The following is a 13,986-nucleotide window of genomic DNA, read 5'->3' as shown; positions in this document are numbered from 1 at the left end:
TATTGGAAAAAGGTGGATCGCATTGCAAATCATCACAGCGCCGCGGACATTTTTGAAAACCGATTATTATACGACTGAAGTGGCAACATGAATCATCCTTCTATGGGAAGGATTTGGGCCTCTATGCAGTCCTCTTGAGTATTTCATCCTCCATTTCTCTTCTTTTAAGTTCTTTCGATAGACGGACTTTATCCAATTTGCCCTCTGAAGTCCTACTTCCTCGCTTACCCACATCTTATCCTGCGTCCATCTGTCTTAAGTAGCGAGCACAGTGCGATAACAGATTATAGGAATCGATTTTTGGCGGGATATTTTGTGTAACGAAATGCATATTTTCCCAGGAGTGTGGAATATCATTTAAGATTGCTGACATCTCACCGTAGTTTAACGTAAAGTATGATAATTTCGGTCCAATTCCTATCAAATTAGTTATATTTAGTGACCCTTGCGGGATGTAAAAAATACTACCTAATTTAGATAATATTACTTCAATAACTGAAAATTTTACGAAACACCAAATATGGGAAGTTATGATAAATTTACGTTTGGCTTTATGTAGAAGAATGGCTTTTATTATAATAGTATAATAGCGCAAGGCGTAACCTTATCTATCTCCTCCAGCTTTCTGCGTGCACTCTCTATCTCTCCGTTTTAGCTCCTTCGAATTGTGGGCTTTTAACCGTATATTTCTCCCTTTTACCTCTCTGAAGTCTTACTTCCTCCCTTACCCCTATCCCTCGAAAAGAACATTATTCTCCCCCTGTATCTGCCCTCTGAGGAAAGTGCGATAACTGAATTTAGGGATCGCATTGAGACATGATTTTTGGATATAAAAGTGTACTTTTGAATTCGTGCGCAGAATTTCTTATACTGGATTAAATATCATTGAATTCCAATATGATTCTTTGTTGTATGGATCGTTTAACAATTCAAGGTTAAAAAAATATAATTTTCAACCCGATCTTCTCTAATTTCTCCCAGTTTTCATATTTGCTCATGATTTGGATTGAAAGTTAGCATATCACAAAACTTCGGGTAAAGAAAATACGTTTCTCAAAATAATTTCGCAAGACAAGCTTAAAAATTTCATTGTTTATCTTAGCAACACGTGATGCTCTACTTTACATCTATTTCTGGTCTTTCAAATGCCATCTTTCCTTCATCATTTGTGCTTACTCAGCAGTTGTACGAGTAAATGAATAAATGAGTTTCTTACTGGTGGGCAATGTAGGAAGAACATCTGGGGAATGGAAGGGGTATTTGTGGGAGCGTGGTATTGTTGTGAAAGCGTTTATATTCGTACAATGGGATCATTTTGGCCTCTATACAATTTTCTCCTTGTATAAACGAACCCGAAATGGCATTCGGACGCGCATTTATTGCTTATGTGGCCATATAAAAAATTGTCGTCAGCGGAAGCTATTGAATAGAAAGTCCGGTGGCGTGTAAGATGTTAGGGTACAGCCCGCGTGGTACTGTTGTTGTCGTTCGGTTCGGGCTTGCAAGTGGCTCCATAATGTGGAGAGGCCCCGAGGAAATATGGCTTATCTGCTTGGAAATGTAATACGATCATTGGTAAAATGCCCCAGAAATCTTTTTCTCGTTCATTCCTCGGAGGAATAGGGAATTACCTTCAATCCTTGTCAGTTGTATTACGTGCGAGATGACTGGGATACATGAAGAAATCAAGTGAATGTGCTGAATGAGGTTCCATTTCATTTCATTTCTCCAAGGCAGAGTTAAACCATAGGTAAAACTATTTGAGAATATGATCTTTTACCGTTATATTCTATTTACCGTTATCGATTTTTATCAACACCAACAAATAGTACACTCAAATACGTTTCTCAGAATTGTGGATTGGGGGTGAATTCCTATACATGCATTCCTATACATGCTTTTTTGTTATAATTAAATTTCCTTAGGAAGATAGATGCATGCCCGTGATAATTTTTTTTAGAATCAGTGTTTTGTCTGATTTTTTTTCTGTGCATTCGATCATTAAATTCATATTAAATGGCGAAGTTGAGTTTAAGACAATGGCTTTGTCAAAATAATCTGTGGCCATCAGCATGGCCATTACACGTGTCTACTAATTTCTCCAATGAATAATTTTATGAATCCGTAATGTAACCCGATTGGTGTTTTGTAGCTATGGGATGCATTAGAAGTAATATAAGGGCAGAAAATATTACTGCTTTTGGAATGTCAATTATTTTTATAAATCTTTCAGCTGTTCGGTTGTCCACCATGGTAATCAATTCATTCTCAACTAGATATCTGGAATCCGTCCAAGAAAATGAAATGCATGTATTTAAAATTTCCAAAGCATTCAAATGTCCTCAATTTGACTAGCCCTATCGTCTAAATATCGACAAGTGTTATCAGATCCATATGCGTCGATATTGTTAGTCACGTCAAAATTACGATCTCCTAATTGTTGTATTGAATAATCGGACCATTTATATAGTAAGTGCGTTAATTTTTTAAGTAAATTAAGTGTTAAAAATTCGTTTGATTTACACAAAATAAGTAAGTAAAACAAACAGGAGTACTTGTTTTCTGTAAGTTCATTTTTGCAACCTTTTTTCTATCATGCCAGCTTCAAAATTCATGCTTCTCGCAGACAACTGGGGCAAGTTCAACTGTACGCTGGTACTGGTTCGGACTCCTGTACGTTATGGCATGTCTGCATCGTGTTATCCGACACGATGCGACGAGCCAAAGGGCCAGGTTCTCCAGTAATATCCTCTGAAAGTATATAGGGTAACCCAACCAACGTGACAACCATAATTATCCAGGTGACACCGAGATATGAAATGGAAAATGGTTTTATAATGGTCGTGTTATATTCTGAGCGCAATTAATTGCATTATAATCTTGATATCAAATTTGGTAGTCACGACTAATAGTACATTTAATGCCACAAAATGATTGTGCTATTTTACTTACGAATATGTCTTTCAGTTCGAATACCGATTTTGTAATACTTCAATACTAATTTTAACTCCATAAGTTTGAATAACTTATAGAATAAAAATTTTTGCAATCACTGAACGTAAAATTTACAATTGAATATGGACATTTTTTTTTCTCACATACACAGGACTTGGCACAGGACATAATACTTTCGCCAGATAGGGTGTCTTAATTGTAGCGGTATATGGCTAAGATTTCACCTTTAGGAACAATCGGCGGTCAAAGAATAACAATAAGTTCATGATGAATCTTTCTATCCCCTAATGCCTACCATTTCAGGAGCATTCCATGTTTTCAGAATAAGATTTGATTGGAGCCAAATTTGTCACAAACCGCAATAAATTTTTGCTATAATTGTAATTAATAATATCGATTTTCGTCTTAACTGAATTAGGACAAAGCAAGATATCAGTCATATCGATAAAATGCTTAATGAACCCAGTGACGTTGTTTTAATTATTAATTTTCTTTTTTAAGTTAAAAAATAAATTGATTTGTTACATTTTTTGTCACGAAGTTATCTATAAGTTTGTGTTAATATCGCTCAGCTAGATTTTTGTCTTGTGAGAATGCGCTAAACCGTAAGGCACTCGTCTGTAACTCAAAAACATTAGTGTGTGATATCTGCAATAAAATTTCAATTTCAGCACTGTGCATATCCTTAAAGGTTTGCATGAACTTAATTAACATTTTAATCAAGCTAATGGTGGCTCTAAATTTGTCAAAATAAGCGCTCTTTGCGTTGATCGATGTAGTTGTAATCAAGATGGCTAAGATTTCACCATTAGGAATAATCGGCGGTCAAAGAATAACAATAAATTTGTGAACAATCATTCTATTCTCTCGTCTGTTTAGAGGAGAGGTAATATTAGGGATTATGCTCAGCGGCTCGGGGAAAAATTATGTTTTATACATACCTACAGAATATTCTAATTGACACGAGAAGAAGTTTTATTTTTTCAGAAAAAAGCTTCTGGATCGAGTTGTTCACGCGAAATTTTAACCACTTTGCATCTGTGGCGTATGCTCAAAATAGTTTACTTCACTTATCATCAATTCTAAATTGATTGCCTTCAGTATTCTTCTAAATAAAATATTCATGCTCTGTAGTTGAATATTGACGTATGCCTTTGAAGAAAAATCCAAAAAGGAACAGATTAATTATTCATTGTTTTTGATTGAAGTTTTTGTTTTAGAAATATGCTTTTGGATGGAGCTGTACAAGCGGAAAGTTTACCGCTTTGTCTCGGATATCTGTGGTGTGTACTCGCAAGAGTTCATATATTTCTGAATGTTAGTTCTAAATTGATTCCTTTCAGTAACCACTCTCTAAATTGAAAATTAGTTGAACAATGAATTAGGCCTTTAAAGAAAAAATTCGAGTAGGAACAGTATCTCGCTCATTGGTGTGAATTCTTAGGTAGATGACGCCCTTTCTGTGCAATAAAATAAAAGAAATTAAATTTTATCCACGTCAATGAGAGCGTAGCATATCCTGCCATACACACTCGGGGAACACAGCTCGCTCTGAGGAGTAGGAGCGAAAGGGTTAGGCTCTTTATGTCCATTACAAGGCAGAGGCTACGCGCTGAATTACTCCATGAGCTGCTAGCCCGAGATCTGGACTTGGCAAACGTAAAAAAAACCAGGTGGCTCTCTCTCTTTCGTTCCCATTAAAAGAGAAGGGAACAGTAGCTGGTGCTGCGCTGTCGAGGTGACTGCGCCATGTTCTGTACCATCGGAAGCACCTGCGTTGAATAGTTCGGCCAGGCTTGCGTCGCGACGGGAGGAGAGTAACAGCGCAGCAGAGAAACGTTTTTCATTTGTTTCCATTTCAGTCTCGATCTTTTTTTTTTCGACAACAGATGGAGTGAGTGACAGGACCATTCACGGACTAATGGTCGCAGGTGGTGATTGTGCGTACTTGACGTTGGAAAATGGTACGGAGGCAGGGGGGATTAGTAGGCAGGAGAGAATAGGGTTAAATAAAAAAATAGTAAAGAAATATTGCCCCGGTTTGCTTTCCTATTGGAGTGGGTCTACTTATCCAATGCTTCTCTCTCTCTCTTTCTCACTTGTGACCCCATAAAGCAATGCTTTAATCCAGAGTTTGGCTAGAAACTAATTGCGTATCCTTTTGCAGGGTGAGGACACAGAATGTTGGGATTGCGATGTGAAAAAAAATCTGTTCCCCAAAGATTGACGTTTTTGCATTCGTCGGCTCGAGAGGCATAAATGAAAAGCTATTGGAGAGAAGTGAAGTATGGCTGACTTCATTTGAGTAGAATTTCAGCTTTGTGAATCAATTTAATTTTTTAATACCTTAGTTTTTATTTCTTATACATTTGGGAAAAAACTCATTACCGCTTTCAAATCGTTTAAAGAGCAATCTCGTGCCACATATCGTCGATATGTCTCTCGTTTCTTCCCATTTTGACACGCTTTTCCTGAACTTGCTTCGTCTGTTTCATCGATGGAGTCTTGTAAATGATTTTGACCGACTTTCCATTGTCGGATCGGCTTGAAATCTTGCGCACTTCCTCGTTTTTTATTTCAATCATCATCATCATTAGTCAACAATCCTAAGATTGGTTGGACGCAGCTCTCCATTTCGCTCTCTTATCCGCAAGCCATTTCATAGCGACGTATTGCTTCTCTTTTATATCCTTTATAACCTGTCCTATGTAACTTATTCGGGGTCGTTCCCTGCCCTCTTTTCACTGCCTCAAAATGTGGCCAATTAAGTTATACCGTCTTCTGCTTAAGGTTTTTTTTAGGAGTCTTCTCTTTTCTCCCGCTCTTCTTAGCACTTCCTCGTTATTTACACGGTTAATCCATTTTATCTTCATCATTCTTTGGTAGCACCACATTTCGAATGCTTCCACTTTTGATTTCTCTGCTGCTGTCAACGTCCAAACCTCGCTTCTATAGAGAAACATACTCCAAATTGATTTCAATACAATACAATATTTAAATATTACGTGCTAATTCTTACTGAGTAGGCTCTTCTGCACTCATTATTATTAAACCCATCGGAACCTACGCTTTATTCTGCAATTGATGGAAAGCTTATTCTTTTTTACTTTTTTGCATTTTATACTGCTTGTGGAAAAAACTTAATTTTTAATATTGTTTCGCTAAAAATACAAACTATATCACTAAAGTTCTTTTTTCCTCGTTGTGATACTGTAAAGTTAATTATTCAGTTCGGGAACAGTTGAGCACTGGTTAACGTGCAATGCCAAGGAATCAATTTAAATTCACTGGTGGACATTTATGCACCCTTATACAAAATTAGAGTTCCCCTGTTAATCCCTAATTGCCGTACTTTTGGAAGACAATTAAGCCTCAACTGTCTGTGTGGCTGAGGTATTTCCCCAATTTTACCGTTTGTGTTACTTCTTCTTGCAATGCTATCAGCCTGCACTATTTTATGCTTATTGTTGTATCCGTATAGAATAGGAGTAATGGAAACGTGTAAGTTGCTCATGGAAATTTTCAATGCTAGACTGCTGAGGGTGATTAAAAAATATATTATGCGAAATTGTTTTCTAGATGTTCAATATGTAAAAGTTTTAATTATGTTATTGGCCTTAAATTTGATGGGAACTTATCATATCACTTCTACGATTAATACGAATGAAATTATCCCTCATATTATATGTGTAAATGCTTATGCTGTGGTCCCGCGCTGGTCCACTAAACGTCTTTGTTTGGTTAACCCGGATACATTTTTAAATTTAAAAAAACATCGTCCCATTAATATCAATAAACCACAGGGTTGATGGGTAGCACAGTATACTAGCTTATTCCTCACCTCAAATACAATTTAGATAATGAATGGGGTTAAAAGTTCGTATTTTTGATACTTAGAATCAGTTGTAGCTTTTTGTTGACCAAAGAATTGTAACTGCTAAGTATTGATGCTAATTATTACCACCCTATTAATAAGGAGATAAATTGTTTTCACATTTTCCTCTCTAACGTATTTAAAATTTTATTGCTTGGAAGGAGCTCATAACTGTGTATAACTCTTGTGAGTCCAAAGTAATGGAGGCTAATAGAAATTAGCGAGTTTGAGGAAGTTACCGAAAAAGAAAAAGTGGTGGTCGGAAGGGATGAGAAAGTTATACGGAGAAGAAGGTTGAAAAGTTTTAATTCCCCCGATAATGAGAGGAGTTTTCTCGGCCTACGGTAGGGTACAGTTTCTCCGATGATTGAAATTCAGTTCAGGTATCATTTTTCTGAGGAATTAGACCCCTCTCATCTGAAACAAAACCTCTTTCATTGTTTTAAGTGTTTTCTTATGAATGATACCCTAAAGTAGAATGGTTATCACAACATAAATATGCTTCGGTGACTGCGATTTGGCATAGTAGTTGTTAATTTCAAAGCTTTGATGATAGCGGGTGCCTCATAGAATTGTATTTTGGCATATTAATTCCATGTCTAAGCTTAATCAATATCAAAGAATAAATTATTTTAAAATGTTTTTCTTAGAGAGTGGAAAATAATTTATTAAAAATCTAATCTAATAAATAAATAATTTGACTCCTCTCATCTGAAACAAAATCTCTTTCATTATGTTAGGTGTTTCTTCGAATTCTTTCTTACGAATGATACCCTTAAGTAGTATGGTCATCATAACGCATATATGCTTCGTTGCTTGCCTTTTGGCAGAGAAGTTATTCATTTCAAAGTATTGGTGGTAGGGCCTGCCCCATTAAATTAAGTTTTGGCATGTTAATTGATTTTCTAAGATTAATTAAAAGAAAGGGGCATTATTTTTTATTTTTTTACAGTACGGAAAATAATACTCCCTAATAAAATTTGCTTGCATCGTTAAAGATATGTATTTGCAGGTAGAATAGGATACATACATATATCATATAATTGCAATCAATCAGACAATTTGCGATTAATAAATAATATTTCGGTTTTAAAGTTGACCGACTTCATTAGTCTTGCTAGCTCCTTATGTGTATCTAAAATGCGAGGAAAAACTAATTGTACTTTTTTTTATGCATATAAAATGAATAACTCGAGTTTAAATTTGAAAGGTATTCATTTCAATGCTGGCTATTTACCGCTTCCTTCATATTTTTACGCGTCCCATAGAATTTGAGAAAGGCATTTTTAGGGATCGAAATTTGATTTAAGATGAGCAAAATCAACCGTAATTAAACTATCGCCTCACCTTTGAAATAGAAAATAGAATTTGAGCACGAACTCAGATCATGTTGAAAGCTATTTATAGATGTAATTGTATACACACCACCTTCCCAAATTGAAGTTCAAAAGTTCTAATCACTCCTGTTTTAGCACTTCTAATGCACTTGTTTTTACGCATCAAAAATTGTATCACATTTTTATTGTATATTCAATAGATTTAAGTTTTGTCTTTTGACTTACGTGAAGGTTTTATGCCAAATTGATTGAATTTAATTCATGATACCGACTCTATCGACTTCATTAGCATCTTTAGACTGTTAACTTTGTGGTTCGTAATGTGAAGTTCGTCCTTATGAAAGTTGATTAATCCTTTTCAGCGTCAGCCAGTGAGAGTCGTAGGGAAATTGTGGAGGGTAGCAATCAATGTCCAATTTTGTTTTGATAGATAATAGCACTTGATGGCAGCCTATTGAAATTCGCTCTAATCGTAATTTTCCGGTGTTATCCCTTTATTATACCCAGATTTTACTTGATATATTTTGTAAGTTGCGAAATGCATAGTTCTAGGAGAAAGAGTATTCAATCGTACATCCTAATATTCGTTACTCATATTTCAAAATCATTCTTGGAAAATGCTGAAGTTGATTAAAATGTTTTATCCCCAAACCACACAGCCATTTTAGTTGGAAACAGCGAAGCAGTATGGAGTAATACTTTCAATACATAAAGTCTTTGCATGCCAAGTTTTTATTGCTTTTATATTCAGTCTAAAACATGAGATGAAAATCAAATGCTATTCATGTAACATCGTAGTTTATTTCATCGTATTTTTTTTTGCTAAATGTATGCTGCTTGAAAATTGTGTGGCTGTACAAGTGACATCTCGTTTAAAAACTTAAGGCAAGGCTTATGTTCGTATAAATAGTTAAATACCACATGATGCGTGTGGTTTTTATGAACATTTCCTAATTTGAATTATACTAATGTTGCATTAATTCACTTATGTTAACATCGAAATGGAAGAAATCGAGCGTATTTTCCATGAATTACGAAGACAACATCAAGTCCACAGCTGCTCTTCATGACACCATCGTTTATTTAGCTATTTTTTCCTCATGGCCAACTAATCAATTGTTTACTTCTTATAGAAAGGCTTTATTTAAGTGCAGCTTAGTGTCAGCCTCGTTATGTAGCGCATAACAAACCTATCTCATTGAAGTACCTACACAGAATGAAATGTTTTTAGGCTTTTCACTACGGTCTCTTGATTCTATTGATAAATAGTTTTAAGGCAGTATTTATTCTGGTATTTACGTCTATATACAGCCTTAAAAATAATATTCTAAACGCTACTTAAATGCATTATAAGTTCATATCTGTAGGACATGATGAGTTTGCTTTGTTTATTCAAAGCGCATGACAACTAGGGGTCGAATCTGCAGTGAATGTCATTTTCATCATCATCAGGTTAATGGATATGATGGAATTCAAAGACAGTCGCTCCAAATTATGCTAAAATGTGCCAATATTATTTGATTAAATCAACAGAAATATGATTGATGATCCAAATTCTATCAGATTTTAACTGAAAAAAATTTATCCCGATCTTAAGTCCTCTTTCTCTTGCCCTCAGAAAATCGATTTAGTCAGACATCGCAAACGATCTCATTAAGTATATTAGGTAATATTTTTGTCCATTTTATTCTCTTATTTGAATAAATGAATAAATAAGGATATATCCTGATATTTCGGAATTTTCAGAGTTTCATAGCATAGTAAATATATTTTACTTCCATGATATTATCATTGTTTAAATCAAGTTTATTATGGTGTGGTGAATTGAAATCAATCACTTACAATTAGACTAATGCACATAACTTAACTTAAAATACTTTGTAAATTTTTATTATTATAACCATTTGTCAAATCAAGTGTATTATGGTATGGTAACCGAAATCGGTTACTTAAAACTCTTATGCCTAAAAACTTATCTTAAAAACTTAGTAACTATTAATTATACTGCTTAGCGTAGCCTAAAAATGCACATACGCATAGTATCTCCCTAATCCAGGAAATGCTGAGGAATGTTGTAGTTATAAAATTTACCGTAAAAATAATCACGACAACGTTATACGTTCATCCGTAATGGTTACCATGCAGTCGCTTTTACCTTGTATATATGTTAAAACGATGACTATTTTCTTTATGCGGAGACGCATGAAGAAATATCCCCGAAATCAGTCTACCACGACTCTTTCTCTGCATCATTTTCTGTCTTCATCGTGCCCTCGGAAAATTCACTCGTTGGACGCCCCGCGGTAAATTTGGGCCGGACCGGTGACGGCTCTTCTTTCAACCACTCACCTTCCTCCGGTAGCGAGAGAAAACCTTTAGACTGATCGCGAGAGGAGGAGTCGAGAGAAAATTTTCAGCTCAAACACGGTTCCTTCTTCGAAAGAAAATTTCGAGTGAAGGATTGCTAAGGTCTGCCAACTAATCACGCGCCTGAACCTACCCCACTCTATCACTCGGGTCGTCGCAGCTCGTGTTAAAAGGAAGGATAAGTAGGCTGTACGTCAGCTCACCTAGGGAAGAAGCTCTGGAAAAGTTATAGAGATTGGGAGTGAAGGAAATTTATGGTCTATAAGAGCTCCCTGAAAGAATCTTCGTGTCTCTTTTAAGTCTGTTAAAGAATATAAAGGCAGCGTTGCTACCAAGGCTTTTGTAAGCGATGGTTGCGGTGTGGATAGAAAAAAGCCATATTTTCATAAAATTCCTCTTCTCACAAATCTCGATATAAATATTACTTTTCTTAACTTTGCTACTTGTATTTATAGCTGAACGAGATAGAATGGACATTAAATTTCTTCACTTATCACTTTGATTTTAATACTATTAACGTTGCTTTTAACTTTTGCTTAATATATATTTTTACGAGGCAGTAAATTTATTTTTTTGTTACAAAATCGAAATTGGGGATAAATGAGATGATATCCCGATAAGAATCAAAGGGCAACTGATAGTTGCAACGGCAGCAGGCTAATAATGACAAAGCTTATTTTTTGGCCCCTTGAAGAGAAATAGTTAGGTTACATAAATATTTAAATGGGGATTTTCAATTTTTTTATTGTTATAATATCGCGCAGAAGACCCTAAAATGCAAGTTTACTCAGTAGCTCATTAATCCACGAATGTGTTGTGTGATTTTGAAGTTTTTAATTTAGTAGAAAATGAACCTCCAGGAAACTTCATGCCTTCATCCGCGGTTGTTTTGATGGATTCGCTTTCGCCTCGCAAATACCTTCACTCCAGATTTTAGGGTTTATTTTGCCTTGAGCACAATAAATTGGTTTGTAGGCATTGATCGCTTTTGAGGTTTGCAGTTGCAGTTTTCAGTCGGGGTTTCAAACTCTATTTAGCCGCTCCCCAGTCTCAGGCCTACGTACGCGGATGTCTCACTTGGCCACTGACTTAATTAGAGGCAGACGTTAGTTGCTTACCTTCGTAGAAGTTAGTGCCATGTTGAAAATTCATTTCATTTGAAAAAAATACAGGTAACTTGAAGCAACAGAAACGTACTTCACGCAAAGCTCGAAAGGATTATCGGGAATAATATCAGTCTCACTTTTAATGTCAAGATTTTTTCTAAGGCTGATCGTGCACTGGAATAGTTTTCTGGCGGATTCGCGCTCACGCTACACAAGCGACTTCGCGCGGTAAATCCCATAAACCAGGGTCGTACGTGCCCGCGTCTTCTGCAGGCGCGAACCTGTGCGGAGCTCCAGGCGTACTCATGCTCGCGCTGCGCATCGTGTTGGGCAGGATTTGTCGCTCGTCGACGCTTGACCTGAGACGGTGCAGTGCATCATTCTATGTGTGTGTTCTGTGCTATGTGAGTTTGTTTTCATTGAAAATCACGCCTTTCTGTAACGAATACACACGTCCACTGGCAGTGCAAGTTCTCTTTCAATGAACGAGCCCTACCTTTGTGGCTGCTCATCTTGCTGCCGCTTCTTGCTTCTCGAGTACGCGTGCTGGCGAAGCCACTTGAAAACTCTTCCAATGTACGACCAGCCTATGAAATGACATGAAACATCAGATAATTGATTTAATGCCAATACCAATTTTGTTTACCTGCTTATTTTCAATAAAGTGTAAGTTAACTTTTCTCGAACGCTCAACCTCATATTTGGGCTAAATTTCTATTTTATAAACCTAATATTTTAATCCTACTAATTATAAAAGGAAATTAGTACCAATCCACAAATACCTTAATTATACTTTAAATACCTATATACTCTAAAAAAAAAAACAATCGAAACAGATCGGCGTCTGTTAATAAATGAATTTTGTAAGATTCAATATTTGTGTTTCTGCCTGTGTAGAGCCAGGCTTTGCCCAGGGAAACCAGGAACAGTGGGATAAAGAATGGGAAAACGCAGTAATGAGGTGTGGTAGGAGCAAGTTTGGCGTTTGATAAAGAGGTGCGAGGAGAGGATTGCCTAATCCTTGTATAGCGAGACATGATAAATGAACCGGTGTATCGAGGACTCTTCGATCCTTTTTGCGTCCATTGAGGCTACCGTGTCGCTCGGTCAACGGAGTGGGGATGGAGGACTATGAGGGGGCAGCCACAATTTCATGCTTTATTACTTGAGGTTAGCGTTCAGTACCCATTTTACTCAAAATTTATTCCTCAATTTATGAAAGATATTTGACTCAGACAGGAATGTATCACAAACTCAGGGCATGTAGAGAAAGAATCAATTTTTTTGTAGTATTGGGTATATTTATTCGCCTTCAGTATTCCAGAGATCTCGTTTTAGGTTCTCTCATTGAGTCATCCTCTCCTAAGTTTAAAGTAATAAAATGGCTTAAGATCCCGCCAGATTTTCATGATTTGGTGACGTCATAAAAGATCCGCTTCATTTACTCGTTCAGGGAGAACCATTCACTGAGTGAAGAAATCGCTAGAAAGAGTGCTTTCAATAGCGATCCACGCAAGGCCCATGTACACAACACAGGAAAGAACAGGGACCCGATGACACTGAAGGCATGAGTTTGGGACGTCATAAACTTATCGGGGAAACGGCGAAGTCGGTCCACATTTCGCCGGGTAAAACTTGAGAAGTATGCGTTGGATCTATAAACAAATGAAATACTCGGTGCGGTGTCTTCCTCTCCGATGGTTCCAAATTTGTAATCAAAGTCGTTTTGTATTAGAACTCAGCACGTTGAATTGAATAGATAGCATACTATTTATTATAAATAATAAATTAAAGGCAAGCACAATTTACGTGTTTGGATTTGATCTCAACATTCCATGTGTAGAGTTTTTACGCAATACCTTTTCAGGACAAAATTTTTAAAAACTAAATTTTCCTGGTGACAATCGGATTCAGTCATTAGAGAATATTATTTCTCCACAAGCTTCTGCTTGATTCCAACATAGCAGGTGAAAATTATAATAATAATTTAATAGTAATAATAATAACAACAGCGTTTATATAATGTTAACTTAGGTCTGTTTGATACTATAAATGACTCACTCCTTAAATTATATTTATATTTACCTCATCCACTCGGCATATTTCCACTTCTGGCAAAAAAACAATTTAAGCACTTTGAATAAATACAAAAGCCTTAGTGGCAACAAATTCAGGGCCACAAACAACGGAAACGAGTGCTTAAAATAATTTTTAGACAGTATTACCCTATTTTTTTGCAAAACAAAAAGATCGGCCATTGTTGCTGTTTAAACAGTGAGTTGTATATATGTCTATTTTCCTTGTGTAAAATCATTGCTTTGGTATTAAAAATACCCCATACACATAT

This window comes from Ischnura elegans, chromosome 9 (assembly GCF_921293095.1).
Source record: "Ischnura elegans chromosome 9, ioIscEleg1.1, whole genome shotgun sequence".
NCBI lineage: Eukaryota > Metazoa > Arthropoda > Insecta > Odonata > Coenagrionidae > Ischnura > Ischnura elegans.
The sequence above is the reverse complement of the archived record's forward strand: the minus strand, read 5'-3'. Positions refer to the sequence as shown.